A 16,462-nucleotide genomic window follows, 5' to 3' on the forward strand; every position below is an offset into this window, starting at 1 on the left:
CACGGCCTCGGCCGCGCATGCCATGCCACCGCGTTGCCCGGCATGCCATGCCTTGGCCTCGGTCAACATGCCATGCCACGGCCTCGGCCTCGGCCCGCATGCCTTGCTACGGCGTCGCCCAACATGCAGTGCCACGGCCTCGGCCCGCATGCCATGCCACGGCCTCGGCCCGCATGCCTTGCCACGGCGTCGCCCAACATGCCATGCCACGGCCTCGGCCCGCATGCCTTGCCACGGCCTCGGCCGCGCATGCCATGCCACCGCGTTGCCCGGCATGCCATGCCTTGGCCTCGGTCAACATGCCATGCCACAGCCTCGGCCTCGGCCCGCATGCCTTGCTACGGCGTCGCCCAACATGCAGTGCCACGGCCTCGGCCCGCATGCGATGCCACGGCCTCGGCCCGCATGCCTTGCCACGGCGTCGCCCAACATGCCATGCCACGGCCTCGGCCCGCATGCCTTGCCACGGCCTCGGCCGCGCATGCCATGCCACCGCGTTGCCCGGCATGCCATGCCTTGGCCTCGGTCAACATGCCATGCCACGGCCTCGGCCTCGGCCCGCATGCCTTGCTACGGCGTCGCCCAACATGCAGTGCCACGGCCTCGGCCCGCATGCCATGCCACGGCCTCGGCCCGCATGCCTTGCCACGGCGTCGCCCAACATGCCATGCCACGGCCTCGGCCCGCATGCCTTGCCACGGCCTCGGCCGCGCATGCCATGCCACCGCGTTGCCCGGCATGCCATGCCTTGGCCTCGGTCAACATGCCATGCCACAGCCTCGGCCTCGGCCCGCATGCCTTGCTACGGCGTCGCCCAACATGCAGTGCCACGGCCTCGGCCCGCATGCGATGCCACGGCCTCGGCCCGCATGCCTTGCCACGGCGTCGCCCAACATGCCATGCCACGGCCTCGGCCCGCATGCCTTGCCACGGCCTCGGCCGCGCATGCCATGCCACCGCGTTGCCCGGCATGCCATGCCTTGGCCTCGGTCAACATGCCATGCCACGGCCTCGGCCTCGGCCCGCATGCCTTGCTACGGCGTCGCCCAACATGCAGTGCCACGGCCTCGGCCCGCATGCGATGCCACGGCCTCGGCCCGCATGCCTTGCCACGGCGTCGCCCAACATGCCATGCCACGGCCTCGGCCCGCATGCCTTGCCACGGCCTCGGCCGCGCATGCCATGCCACCGCGTTGCCCGGCATGCCATGCCTTGGCCTCGGTCAACATGCCATGCCACGGCCTCGGCCTCGGCCCGCATGCCTTGCTACGGCGTCGCCCAACATGCAGTGCCACGGCCTCGGCCCGCATGCCATGCCACGGCCTCGGCCCGCATGCCTTGCCACGGCGTCGCCCAACATGCCATGCCACGGCCTCGGCCCGCATGCCTTGCCACGGCCTCGGCCGCGCATGCCATGCCACCGCGTTGCCCGGCATGCCATGCCTTGGCCTCGGTCAACATGCCATGCCACAGCCTCGGCCTCGGCCCGCATGCCTTGCTACGGCGTCGCCCAACATGCAGTGCCACGGCCTCGGCCCGCATGCGATGCCACGGCCTCGGCCCGCATGCCTTGCCACGGCGTCGCCCAACATGCCATGCCACGGCCTCGGCCCGCATGCCTTGCCACGGCCTCGGCCGCGCATGCCATGCCACCGCGTTGCCCGGCATGCCATGCCTTGGCCTCGGTCAACATGCCATGCCACGGCCTCGGCCTCGGCCCGCATGCCTTGCTACGGCGTCGCCCAACATGCAGTGCCACGGCCTCGGCCCGCATGCCATGCCACGGCCTCGGCCCGCATGCCTTGCCACGGCGTCGCCCAACATGCCATGCCACGGCCTCGGCTAGCATGCCATGCCACGGCCTCGGCCCGCATGCCTTGCCAAGGCGTTGCCCAACATGCCATGCCATGCCACGGCCTCGGCCCGCATGTCTTGCCAAGGCGTTGCACAACATGCCATGCCACGGCCTCGGCCCGCATGCCATGCCACGGCGTTGCCCAGCATGCCATGCCACCGCGTTGCCCGGCATGCCATGCCTTAGCCTTGGCCAGCATGGCATGCCACGGCCTCGGCCATCATGCCATGCCACGGCCTCGGCCCGCATGCCTTGCCACGGCGTTGCCCAACATGCCATGCCACGGCCTCGGCCCGCATGCCATGCCATGCCATGCCTTGGCCTTGGCCAGCATGACATGCCACGGCCTCGGCCCGCATGCCTTGCTACGGCGTCGCCCAACAAGCCATGCCACGGCCTCGGCCCGCATGACATGCCACGGCCTCGGACCGCATGCCTTGCTACGGCGTCGCCCAACATGCCATGCCACGGCCTCGGCCCGCATGACATGCCACGGCCTCGGCCATCATGCCATGCCACGGCCTCGGCCCGCATGCCTTGCCACGGCGTTGCCCAACATGCCATGCCACGGCCTCGGCCCGCATGCCATGCCATGCCACGGCCACGGCCCGCATGCCATGCCACGGCCACGGCCTCGGCCCGCATGCCTTGCTACGGCGTCGCCCAACATGCCATGCCACGGCCTCGGCCCGCATGCCATGCCATGCCACGGCCCGCATGTCTTGCCACGGCGTTGCCAAACATGCCATGCCACGGCCTCGGCCCGCATGCCTTGCGACGGCGTCGCCCAACATGCCATGCCACGGCCACGGCCCGCATGCCATGCCACGGCCTCGGCCCGCATGCCATGCCACGGCCTCGGCCCGCATGCCTTGCTGCGGCGTTGCCCAACATGCCATGCCACGGCCTCGGCCCGCATGCCTTGCCACCGCGTTGCCCAGCATGCCATGCCACCGCGTTGCCCGGCGTGCCATGCCTTAGCCTTGGCCAACATGTCGAGCCACGGCCTCGGCCCGCATGCCATGCCATGCCACAGCCCGCATGTCTTGCCACGGCGTTGCCAAACATGCCATGCCACGGCCTCGGCCCGCATGACGTGCCACGGCCTCGGCCCGCATGCCATGCCACGGCCTCGGCCCGCATGAAATGCCACGGCCTCGGCCCGCATGCCTTGCCACGACGCCGCCCAACTTGCCATGCCACGGCCTCGGCCCGCATGCCATGCCACGGCCTCGGCCCGCATGACATGCCACGGCCTCGGCCCGCATGCCTTGCTACGGCGTCGCCCAACATGCCATGCCACGGCCTCGGCCCGCATGCCATGCCACGGCCTCGGCCCGCATGACATGCCACGTCCTCGGACCGCATGCCTTGCTACGGCGTCGCCCAACATGCCATGCCACGGCCTCGGCCCGCATGCCACGGCACGGCCTCGGCCCGCATGCCTTGCTACGGCGTCGCCCAACATGCCATGCCACGGCCTCGGCCCGCATGCCATGCCACGGCCTCGGCCCGCATGACATGCCACGGCCTCGGACCGCATGCCTTGCTACGGCGTCGCCCAACATGCCATGCCACGGCCTCGGCCCGCATGCCACGGCACGGCCTCGGCCCGCATGCCTTGCTACGGCGTCGCCCAACATGCCATGCCACGGCCTCGGCCCGCATGCCATGCCACGGCCTCGGCCCGCATGACATGCCACGGCCTCGGACCGCATGCCTTGCTACGGCGTCGCCCAACATGCCATGCCACGGCCTCGGCCCGCATGCCATGCCACGGCCTCGGCCCGCATGCCATGCCACGGCCTCGGCCCGCATGCCTTGCTGCGGCGTTGCCCAACATGCCATGCCACGGCCTCGGCCCGCATGCCTTGCCACCGCGTTGCCCAGCATGCCATGCCACCGCGTTGCCCGGCGTGCCATGCCTTAGCCTTGGCCAACATGTCGAGCCACGGCCTCGGCCCGCATGCCATGCCATGCCATGGCCCGCATGTCTTGCCACGGCGTGGCCAAACATGCCATGCCACGGCCTCGGCCCGCATGACGTGCCACGGCCTCGGCCCGCATGACATGCCACGGCCTCGGCCCGCATGCCTTGCTACGGCGTCGCCCAACATGCCTTGCCACGGCCTCGGCCCGCATGCCATGCCACGGCCTCGGCCCGCATGACATGCCACGGCCTCGGCCAGCATGCCTTGCCCCGACGCCGCCCAACTTGCCATGCCACGGCCTCGGCCCGCATGCCATGCCACGGCCTCGGCCCGCATGACATGCCACGGCCTCGGCCCGCATGCCTTGCTACGGCGTCGCCCAACATGCCATGCCACGGCCTCGGCCCGCATGCCATGCCACGGCCTCGGCCCGCATGACATGCCACGGCCTCGGACCGCATGCCTTGCTACGGCGTCGCCCAACATGCCATGCCACGGCCTCGGCCCGCATGCCACGGCACGGCCTCGGCCCGCATGCCTTGCTACTGCGTCGCCCAACATGCCATGCCACGGCCTCGGCCCGCATGCCATGCCACGGCCTCGGCCCGCATGACATGCCACGGCCTCGGACCGCATGCCTTGCTACGGCGTCGCCCAACATGCCATGCCACGGCCTCGGCCCGCACGCCACGGCACGGCCTCGGCCCGCATGCCTTGCTACGGCGTCGCCCAACATGCCATGCCACGGCCTCGGCCCGCATGCCATGCCACGGCCTCGGCCCGCATGCCATGCCACGGCCTCGGCCCCCATGACATGCCACGGCCTCGGACCGCATGCCTTGCTACGGCGTCGCCCAACATGCCATGCCACGGCCTCGGCCCGCATGCCATGCCACGGCCTCGGCCCGCATGACATGCCACGGCCTCGGCCCGCATGCCTTGCTACGGCGTCGCCCAACATGCCTTGCCACGGCCTCGGCCCGCATGCCATGCCACGGCCTCGGCCCGCATGCCTTGCCACGACGTCGCCCAACTTGCCATGCCACGGCCTCGGCCCGCATGCCATGCCACGGCCTCGGCGCGCATGACATGCCACGGCCTCGGCCCGCATGCCATGCTACGGCGTCGCCCAACATGCCATGCCACGGCCTCGGCCCGCATGCCATGCCACGGCCTCGGCCCGCATGCCATGCCACGGCCTCGGCCCGCATGACAGGCCACGGCCTCGGACCGCATGCTTTGCTACGGCGTCGCCCAACATGCCATGCCACGGCCTCGGCCCGCATGCCACGGCACGGCCTCGGCCCGCATGCCTTGCTACGGCGTCGCCCAACATGCCATGCCACGGCCTCGGCCCGCATGCCATGCCACGGCCTCGGCCCGCATGACATGCCACGGCCTCGGACCGCATGCCTTGCTACGGCGTCGCCCAACATGCCATGCCACAGCCTCGGCCCGCATGCCGTGCCACGGCCTCGGCCTCGGCCCGCATGCCTTGCTACGACGTTGGCCAACATGCCATGCCACGGCCCCGGCCCGCATGCCATGCCACCGCGTTGCCCGGCGTGCCATGCCTTAGCCTTGGCCAACATGTCGTGCCACGGCCTCGGCCCGCATGCCATGCCATGCCACGGCCCTCATGTCTTGCCACGGCGTTGCCAAACATGCCATGCCACGGCCTCGGCCCGCATGCCTTGCTACGGCGTCGCCCAACATGCCATGACATGCCACGGCCTCGGCCCGCATGCCTTGCTACGGCGTCGCCCAACATGCCATGCCACGGCCTCGGCCCGCATGCCATGCCACGGCCTCGGCCCGCATGCCTTGCGACGGCGTCGCCCAACATGCCATGCCACGGCCTCTGCCCGCATGCCATGCCACGGCCTCGGCCCGCGTGACATGCCACGGCCTCGGCCCGCATGCCTTGCCACGACGTCGCCCAACTTGCCATGCCACGGCCTCGGCCCGCATGCCATGCCACGGCCTCGGCTCGCATGACATGCCACGGCCTCGGCCCGCATGCCTTGCTACGGCGTCGCCCAACATGCCATGCCACGGCCTCGGCCCGCATGCCATGCCATGGCCTCGGCCCGCATGACATGCCACGGCCTCGGACCGCATGCCTTGCTACGGCGTCGCCCAACATGCCATGCCACGGCCCCGGCCCGCATGCCTTGCCACCGCGTTGCCCGGCGTGCCATGCCACCGCGTTGCCCGGCGTGCCATGCCTTAGCCTTGGCCAACATGTCGTGCCACGGCCTCGGCCCGCATGCCATGCCATGCCACGGCCCGCATGTCTTGCCACGGCGTTGCCAAACATGCCATGCCACGGCCTCGGCCCGCATGCCTTGCCACGGCCTCGGCCAACATGCCATGCCACGGCCTCGGCCCGCATGCCATGCCACGGCCTCGGCCCGCATGACATGCCACGGCCTCGGCCCGCATGCCTTGCTACGGCGTCGCCCAACATGCCATGCCACGGCCTCGGCCCGCATGCCATGCCACGGCCTCGGCCCGCATGCCCTTCTACGGCGTTGCCCAACATGCCATGCCACGGCCTCGGCCCGCATGCCTTGCCACCGCGTTGCCCAGCATGCCATGCCACCGCGTTGCCCGGCGTGCCATGCCTTAGCCTTGGCCAACATGTCGTGCCACGGCCTCGGCCCGCATGCCATGCCACGGCCTCGGCCCGCATGTCTTGCCACGGCGTTGCCCAACATGCCATGCCACGGCCTCGGCCCCCATGCCTTGCCACCGCGCTGCCCAGCATGCCAATGCACCGCGTTGCCCGGCGTGCCATGCCTTAGCCTTGGCCAACATGCCACGCCACGGCCTCGGCCCGCATGGCTTGCCAGGGCGTTGCCCAACATGCCATGCCACGGCCTCGGCCCGCATGTCTTGCCACGGCGTTGCCCAACATGCCATGCCATGCCATGGCCTCGGCCCGCATGCCATGCCACGGCCTCGGCCCGCATGCCATGCCACGGCCTCGGCCAGCATGCCATTCCAAGGCCTCGGCCCGCATGCCTTGCCACGGCGTTGCCCAGCATGCCATGCCACCGCGTTGCCCAGCGGGCCGTGCCGCGGCCTCGGCCCGCATGCCTTGCGACTGCCTTGGCCAGCGTGCCATGCCACAGCGTGCCATGCCTTAGCCTTGGCCTACATGCCATGCCACTGCCTTGGCCAGCATGTCGTGCCACCGCCACGGCCAGCATGCCATGCCGGTCCGTTGCCCAGCATGCCACGGCCGTGGCGGCATGGCAAGCCACGGCCTCGGCCAGGATGCCATGCCACGGCCTCGGCCAGCATGCCATGGCACTGTCTTGGTCAGCATGCCATGCCATGGCACCGCCTTGTCCAGCACGCCGTGCCGCAGCGTTGGCCAGCATGCCTTGGCCGGCATGCCATGCCAATGCCTTGGGCCAACATGGCGTGCCACGGGCTGGGCCATGCCGGTCCGTTGCCCGGCATGCCACGGCCGTGGCGGCATGGCAAGCCACGGCCTCGGCCAGCATGCCATGCCCCGGCCTCGCCCAGCATGCCATGGCACGGTCTTGGTCAGCATGCCATGCCATGGCACCGCCTTGTGCAGCGTTGGCCAGCATGCCTTGGCCGGCATGCCATGCCAATGCCTTGGGCCAACATGGCGTGCCACGGGCTGGGCGAGCACGGCATGCCACGGGCTGGGCGAGCATGCCACGCCACGGCCTTGGCTAGCAGCAAGGCATGCCACGGCCTCGGCGAGCATGCCATGCCATGCCAAGGCCAAGGCCAAGGCCAAAGCCAAGGCCAAGGCAGTGGGCAAGGCCAAGTCCCTGTGCAAGGCATGGCCAAGGCCAAGGCAAAGGCCAAGGCCGCGGGCAAAGGCCAAGGCCAAGGCCAAGGCCATGGCGTGCCACCGCCTCGATCGATCTTTTTGAACATGATTCTTTTATAATCTTACCCAAACCGTGCAACACAATTAAAAATGCACTACAATCAATTTTAAATGTCATTCCCTATTTTTTTGCAATTTTTCTGGAGCTTTTCGAATTTTTAAAGCCCTTATTTGGCATAAAAAAATCAAAATAAAATAAAAAAAATGAAAAAAATAATTTAATAATTTCTATAATTACTAGTGAATCATCCTTTAATTATGGGAATTTTTCCATAATTTTTTGACTATTTTTATTAATTTTTATTATTTTTTAAGTATTAATATCGAAATAAATTAAAATAAAATATTTTCTGTAAAAAAATATTTTTTTTAATTTTTTTTATGGTGTATTAAATTATTTCCTACAACTTTCATGTTGAAAGTTTTGGCAAAAAACCATTACTTTTTAAAAAAACCCCATTATGACTCCTCGAACATGCTTGATGTTTCCTCCTGCCAGATTGAAAAGGGCTTAACAGGCTATTATAAGGGGGGGGCACCTCCCTTGCCCAGGGCAAGGCAGTGGCAGGTACGCCCCATGTTGGGCGCGGCCTGGGCTGCGGCCTTGGGTTACATGCACTGCGGCTCGACCGCGGCCTGGGCTGCGGCCTGGGGCGGCTCGGCCGCGGCCTTGGGCGGCCTGGACCGCGGCCTTGGGCGGCCTTGGGCGGCCTTGCGCGGCCTGGGCGCGGCCTTGGGCGGCCTGGGCGCGGCCTTGCGCGGCCTGGGCGCGGCCTTGGGCAGCATGGCGTGGCATGCGCGCGGGCGTGGGCGGCCTGGCATGCGCGCGGCATGGGCAGCACGGCATGGCATGCGCACGGCCTGGGCGGCCTGGCATGCAGCCGGCCTGGCATGCCCGCGGCGTGGGCAGCACGGCTTGGCATGCGCACGGCCTGGGCGGCCTGGCATGCAGCCGGCCTGGCATGCCCGCGGCGTGGGCAGCACGGCATGGCATGCGCACGGCCTGGGCGGCCTGGCATGCAGCCGGCCTGGGCAGCACGGCATGGCATGCGCACGGCCTGGGCGGCCTGGCATGCCCGCGGCGTGGGCAGCGTGGCCTGTGCGAATACCGCGCGCGTGGTCTTTTGACCGCGGTGCGCGTGTTGCGCGCATGGTCGCGCACGCCTTTGCACGCCTTCGCACGCAACGCACGTCTAGTGATAAGAACCGCAGCCAAGGCAGCCCAGCCCCAAGGCCAAGGCCAGCAGCATGGCATGCCACGGCGAAGGCAGCCCAGCCAAAGCCAGCAGCATGCCATGCCAAGGCCAGCAGCATGCCATGCCACGGCCAAGGCAGGCCAGCCAAAGCCAGCAGCATGCCATGCCAAGGCCAAGGCCAGCAGCATGCCATGCCACGGCCAAGGCAGCCCAGCCAAAGCCAGCAGCATGCCAAGCCAAGGCCAAGGCCAGCAGCATGCCATGCCACGGCCAAGGCAGCCCAGCCAAAGCCAGCAGCATGCCATGCCAAGGCCAAGGCCAGCAGCATGCCATGCCACGGCCAAGGCAGCCCAGCCAAAGCCAGCAGCATGCCATGCCAAGGCCTAGGCCAGCAGCATGCCATGCCACGGCCAAGGCAGGCAAGCCAAAGCCAGCAGCATGCCATGCCAAGGCCATGGCCAGCAGCATGCCATGCCACGGCCAAGGCAGCCCAACCAAAGCCAGCAGCATGCCATGCCAAGGCCAAGGCCAGCAGCATGCCATGCCACGGCCAAGGCAGCCCAGCCAAAGCCAGCAGCATGCCATGCCAAGGCCTAGGCCAGCAGCATGCCATGCCACGGCCAAGGCAGCCCAGCCAAAGCCAGCAGCATGCCATGCCAAGGCCTAGGCCAGCAGCATGCCATGCCACGGCCAAGGCAGGCAAGCCAAAGCCAGCAGCATGCCATGCCAAGGCCATGGCCAGCAGCATGCCATGCCACGGCCAAGGCAGCCCAGCCAAAGCCAGCAGCATGCCATGCCAAGGCCAAGGCCAGCAGCATGCCATGCCACGGCCAAGGCAGCCCAGCCAAAGCCAGCAGCATGCCATGCCAAGGCCTAGGCCAGCAGCATGCCATGCCACGGCCAAGGCAGGCCAGCCAAAGCCAGCAGCATGCCATGCCAAGGCCAAGGCCAGCAGCATGCCATGCCACGGCCAAGGCAGCCCAGCCAAAGCCAGCAGCATGCCAAGCCAAGGCCAAGGCCAGCAGCATGCCATGCCACGGCCAAGGCAGCCCAGCCAAAGCCAGCAGCATGCCATGCCAAGGCCAAGGCCAGCAGCATGCCATGCCACGGCCAAGGCAGCCCAGCCAAAGCCAGCAGCATGCCATGCCAAGGCCTAGGCCAGCAGCATGCCATGCCACGGCCAAGGCAGGCAAGCCAAAGCCAGCAGCATGCCATGCCAAGGCCTAGGCCAGCAGCATGCCATGCCACGGCCAAGGCAGCCCAACCAAAGCCAGCAGCATGCCATGCCAAGGCCAAGGCCAGCAGCATGCCATGCCACGGCCAAGGCAGCCCAGCCAAAGCCAGCAGCATGCCATGCCAAGGCCTAGGCCAGCAGCATGCCATGCCACGGCCAAGGCAGCCCAGCCAAAGCCAGCAGCATGCCATGCCAAGGCCTAGGCCAGCAGCATGCCATGCCACGGCCAAGGCAGGCAAGCCAAAGCCAGCAGCATGCCATGCCAAGGCCTAGGCCAGCAGCATGCCATGCCACGGCCAAGGCAGCCCAGCCAAAGCCAGCAGCATGCCATGCCAAGGCCAAGGCCAGCAGCATGCCATGCCACGGCCAAGGCAGCCCAGCCAAAGCCAGCAGCATGCCATGCCAAGGCCTAGGCCAGCAGCATGCCATGCCACGGCCAAGGCAGGCCAGCCAAAGCCAGCAGCATGCCATGCCAAGGCCAAGGCCAGCAGCATGCCATGCCACGGCCAAGGCAGCCCAACCAAAGCCAGCAGCATGCCATGCCAAGGCCTAGGCCAGCAGCATGCCATGCCACGGCCAAGGCTGGCCAGCCAAAGCCAGCAGCATGCCATGCCAAGGCCTAGGCCACCAGCATGCCATGCCACGGCCAAGGCAGCCCAGCCAAAGCCAGCAGCATGCCATGCCAAGGCCAAGGCCAGCAGCATGCCATGCCACGGCCAAGGCAGCCCAGCCAAAGCCAGCAGCATGCCATGCCAAGGCCTAGGCCAGCAGCATGCCATGCCACGGCCAAGGCAGGCAAGCCAAAGCCAGCAGCATGCCATGCCAAGGCCATGGCCAGCAGCATGCCATGCCACGGCCAAGGCAGGCCAGCCAAAGCCAGCAGCATGCCAAGCCAAGGCAAAGGCCAGCAGCATGCCATGCCACGGCCAAGGCAGCCCAGCCAAAGCCAGCAGCATGCCATGCCAAGGCCTAGGCCAGCAGCATGCCATGCCACGGCCAAGGCAGGCCAGCCAAAGCCAGCAGCATGCCATGCCAAGGCCAAGGCCAGCAGCATGCCATGCCACGGCCAAGGCAGCCCAACCAAAGCCAGCAGCATGCCATGCCAAGGCCAAGGCCAGCAGCATGCCATGCCACGGCCAAGGCAGGCCAGCCAAAGCCAGCAGCATGCCATGCCAAGGCCTAGGCCACCAGCATGCCATGCCACGGCCAAGGCAGGCAAGCCAAAGCCAGCAGCATGCCATGCCAAGGCCAAGGCCAGCAGCATGCCATGCCACGGCCAAGGCAGCCCAGCCAAAGCCAGCAGCATGCCATGCCAAGGCCTAGGCCAGCAGCATGCCATGCCACGGCCAAGGCAGGCCAGCCAAAGCCAGCAGCATGCCATGCCAAGGCCAAGGCCAGCAGCATGCCATGCCACGGCCAAGGCAGCCCAGCCAAAGCCAGCAGCATGCCATGCCAAGGCCTAGGCCAGCAGCATGCCATGCCACGGCCAAGGCAGGCAAGCCAAAGCCAGCAGCATGCCATGCCAAGGCCATGGCCAGCAGCATGCCATGCCACGGCCAAGGCAGCCCAGCCAAAGCCAGCAGCATGCCATGCCAAGGCCAAGGCCAGCAGCATGCCATGCCACGGCCAAGGCAGCCCAGCCAAAGCCAGCAGCATGCCATGCCAAGGCCTAGGCCAGCAGCATGCCATGCCACGGCCAAGGCAGGCCAGCCAAAGCCAGCAGCATGCCATGCCAAGGCCAAGGCCAGCAGCATGCCATGCCACGGCCAAGGCAGCCCAACCAAAGCCAGCAGCATGCCATGCCAAGGCCTAGGCCAGCAGCATGCCATGCCACGGCCAAGGCTGGCCAGCCAAAGCCAGCAGCATGCCATGCCAAGGCCTAGGCCACCCGCATGCCATGCCACGGCCAAGGCAGCCCAGCCAAAGCCAGCAGCATGCCATGCCAAGGCCAAGGCCAGCAGCATGCCATGCCACGGCCAAGGCAGCCCAGCCAAAGCCAGCAGCATGCCATGCCAAGGCCTAGGCCAGCAGCATGCCATGCCACGGCCAAGGCAGGCAAGCCAAAGCCAGCAGCATGCCATGCCAAGGCCTAGGCCACCAGCATGCCATGCCACGGCCAAGGCAGCCCAGCCAAAGCCAGCAGCATGCCATGCCAAGGCAAAGGCCAGCAGCATGCCATGCCACGGCCAAGGCAGCCCAGCCAAAGCCAGCAGCATGCCATGCCAAGGCCTAGGCCAGCAGCATGCCATGCCACGGCCAAGGCAGGCCAGCCAAAGCCAGCAGCATGCCATGCCAAGGCCAAGGCCAGCAGCATGCCATGCCACGGCCAAGGCAGCCCAACCAAAGCCAGCAGCATGCCATGCCAAGGCCTAGGCCAGCAGCATGCCATGCCACGGCCAAGGCAGGCCAGCCAAAGCCAGCAGCATGCCATGCCAAGGCCTAGGCCACCAGCATGCCATGCCACGGCCAAGGCAGCCCAGCCAAAGCCAGCAGCATGCCATGCCAAGGCCAAGGCCAGCAGCATGCCATGCCACGGCCAAGGCAGCCCAGCCAAAGCCAGCAGCATGCCATGCCAAGGCCTAGGCCAGCAGCATGCCATGCCACGGCCAAGGCAGGCCAGCCAAAGCCAGCAGCATGCCATGCCAAGGCCTAGGCCAGCAGCATGCCATGCCACGGCCAAGGCAGCCCAGCCAAAGCCAGCAGCATGCCATATCACGGCCAAGGGCAGCAGCATGCCATGCCACGGCCAAGGCAGCCCAGCCAAAGCCAGCAGCATGCCATGCCATGGCCTAGGCCAGCAGCATGCCATGCCACGGCCAAGGCAGGCCAGCCAAAGCCAGCAGCATGCCATGCCAAGGCCAAGGCCAGCAGCATGCCATGCCACGGCCAAGGCAGGCCAGCCAAAGCCAGCAGCATGCCATGCCAAGGCCTAGGCCAGCAGCATGCCATGCCACGGCCAAGGCAGCCCAGCCAAAGCCAGCAGCATGCCATCTCAAGGCCAAGGCCAGCAGCATGCCATGCCACGGCCAAGGCAGCCCAGCCAAAGCCAGCAGCATGCCATGCCATGGCCTAGGCCAGCAGCATGCCATGCCACGGCCAAGGCAGGCCAGCCAAAGCCAGCAGCATGCCATGCCAAGGCCTAGGCCAGCAGCATGCCATGCCACGGCCAAAACAGGCCAGCCAAAGCCAGCAGCATGCCATGCCAAGGCCTAGGCCAGCAGCATGCCATGCCACGGCCAAGGCAGGCCAGCCAAAGCCAGCAGCATGCCATGCCAAGGCCAAGGCCAGCAGCATGCCATGCCACGGCCAAGGCAGGCCTGCCAAAGCCAGCAGCATGCCATGCCAAGGCCAAGGCCAGCAGCATGCCATGCCAAGGCCAAGGCCAGCAGCATGCCATGCCACGGCCAAGGCTGCCAGCCAAAGCCAGCAGCATGCCATGCCAAGGCCTAGGCCAGCAGCATGCCATGCCAAGGCCTAGGCCAGCAGCATGCCATGCCAAGGCCAAGGCCAGCAGCATGCCATGCCACGGCCAAGGCTGCCAGCCAAAGCCAGCAGCATGCCATGCCAAGGCCTAGGCCAGCAGCATGCCATGCCAAGGCCTAGGCCAGCAGCATGCCATGCCAAGGCCTAGGCCAGCAGCATGCCATGCCAAGGCCAAGGCCAGCAGCATGCCATGCCACGGCCAAGGCTGCCAGCCAAAGCCAGCAGCATGCCATGCCAAGGCCTAGGCCAGCAGCATGCCATGCCAAGGCCTAGGCCAGCAGCATGCCATGCCACGGCCAAGGCAGCCCAGCCAAAGCCAGCAGCATGCCATGCCAAGGCCTAGGCCAGCAGCATGCCATGACACGGCCAAGGCAGCCCAGCTAAAGCCAGCAGCATGCCATGCCAAGGCCAAGGCCAGCAGCATGCCATGCCACGGCCAAGGCAGCCCAGCCAAAGCCAGCAGCATGCCATGCCAAGGCCAAGGCCAGCAGCATGCCATGCCACGGCCAAGGCAGCCCAGCCAAAGCCAGCAGCATGCCATGCCAAGGCCTAGGCCAGCAGCATGCCATGCCACGGCCAAGGCTGGCCAGCCAAAGCCAACAGCATGGCATGCCAAGGCCAAGGCCAGCAGCATGCCATGCCACGGCCAAGGCAGCCCAGCCAAAGCCAGCAGCATGCCATGCCAAGGCCTAGGCCAGCAGCATGCCATGCCACGGCCAAGGCAGGCCAGCCAAAGCGAGCAGCATGCCATGCCAAGGCCTAGGCCAGCAGCATGCCATGCCACGGCCAAGGCAGCCCAACCAAAGCCAGCAGCATGCCATGCCAAGGCTTAGGCCAGCAGCATGCCATGCCACGGCCAAGGCAGGCCAGCCAAAGCCAGCAGCATGCCATGCCAAGGCCTAGGCCACCAGCATGCCATGCCACGGCCAAGGCAGCCCAGCCAAAGCCAGCAGCATGCCATGCCAAGGCCAAGGCCAGCTGCATGCCATGCCACGGCCAAGGCAGCCCAGCCAAAGCCAGCAGCATGCCATGCCAAGGCCTAGGCCAGCAGCATGCCATGCCACGGCCAACGCAGGCCAGCCAAAGCCAGCAGCATGCCATGCCAAGGCCTAGGCCAGCAGCATGCCATGCCACGGCCATGGCAGCCCAGCCAAAGCCAGCAGCATGCCATATCAAGGCCAAGGGCAGCAGCATGCCATGCCACGGCCAAGGCAGCCCAGCCAAAGCCAGCAGCATGCCATGCCATGGCCTAGGCCAGCAGCATGCCATGCCACGGCCAAGGCAGGCCAGCCAAAGCCAGCAGCATGCCATGCCAAGGCCAAGGCCAGCAGCATGCCATGCCACGGCCAAGGCAGCCCAGCCAAAGCCAGCAGCATGCCATGTCAAGGCCTAGGCCAGCAGCATGCCATGCCACGGCCAAGGCAGCCCAGCCAAAGCCAGCAGCATGCCATATCAAGGCCAAGGCCAGCAGCATGCCATGCCACGGCCAAGGCAGCCCAGCCAAAGCCAGCAGCATGCCATGCCATGCCTAGGCCAGCAGCATGCCATGCCACGGCCAAGGCAGGCCAGCCAAAGCCAGCAGCATGCCATGCCAAGGCCTAGGCCAGCAGCATGCCATGCCACGGCCAAGGCAGGCCAGCCAAAGCCAGCAGCATGCCATGCCAAGGCCAAGGCCAGCAGCATGCCATGCCACGGCCAAGGCAGGCCAGCCAAAGCCAGCAGCATGCCATGCCAAGGCCAAGGCCAGCAGCATGCCATGCCACGGCCAAGGCTGCCAGCCAAAGCCACCAGCATGCCATGCCAAGGCCTAGGCCAGCAGCATGCCATGCCACGGCCAAGGCAGCCCAGCCAAAGCCAGCAGCATGCCATGCCAAGGCCTAGGCCAGCAGCATGCCATGCCACGGCCAAGGCAGCCCAGCCAAAGCCAGCAGCATGCCATGCCACGGCCAAGGCAGCCCAGCCAAAGCCAGCAGCATGCCATGCCACGGCCAAGGCAGCCCAGCCAAAGCCAGCAGCATGCCATGCCAAGGCCAAGGCCAGCAGCATGCCATGCCAAGGCCAAGGCCAGCAGCATGCCATGCCACGGCCAAGGCCAGCAGCATGCCATGCCACGGCCAAGGCAGCCCAGCCAAAGCCAGCAGCATGCCATGCCAAGGCCTAGGCCAGCAGCATGCCATGCCACGGCCAACGCAGGCCAGCCAAAGCCAGCAGCATGCCATGCCAAGGCCTAGGCCAGCAGCATGCCATGCCACGGCCATGGCAGCCCAGCCAAAGCCAGCAGCATGCCATATCAAGGCCAAGGGCAGCAGCATGCCATGCCACGGCCAAGGCAGCCCAGCCAAAGCCAGCAGCATGCCATGCCATGGCCTAGGCCAGCAGCATGCCATGCCACGGCCAAGGCAGGCCAGCCAAAGCCAGCAGCATGCCATGCCAAGGCCAAGGCCAGCAGCATGCCATGCCACGGCCAAGGCAGCCCAGCCAAAGCCAGCAGCATGCCATGTCAAGGCCTAGGCCAGCAGCATGCCATGCCACGGCCAAGGCAGCCCAGCCAAAGCCAGCAGCATGCCATATCAAGGCCAAGGCCAGCAGCATGCCATTCCACGGCCAAGGCAGCCCAGCCAAAGCCAGCAGCATGCCATGCCATGCCTAGGCCAGCAGCATGCCATGCCACGGCCAAGGCAGGCCAGCCAAAGCCAGCAGCATGCCATGCCAAGGCCTAGGCCAGCAGCATGCCATGCCACGGCCAAGGCAGGCCAGCCAAAGCCAGCAGCATGCCATGCCAAGGCCAAGGCCAGCAGCATGCCATGCCACGGCCAAGGCAGGCCAGCCAAAGCCAGCAGCATGCCATGCCAAGGCCAAGGCCAGCAGCATGCCATGCCACGGCCA

The sequence above is a fragment of the Camellia sinensis genome, unplaced genomic scaffold, assembly GCF_055761805.1.
Source record: "Camellia sinensis isolate YWXY unplaced genomic scaffold, ASM5576180v1 Unanchor169, whole genome shotgun sequence".
NCBI lineage: Eukaryota > Viridiplantae > Streptophyta > Magnoliopsida > Ericales > Theaceae > Camellia > Camellia sinensis.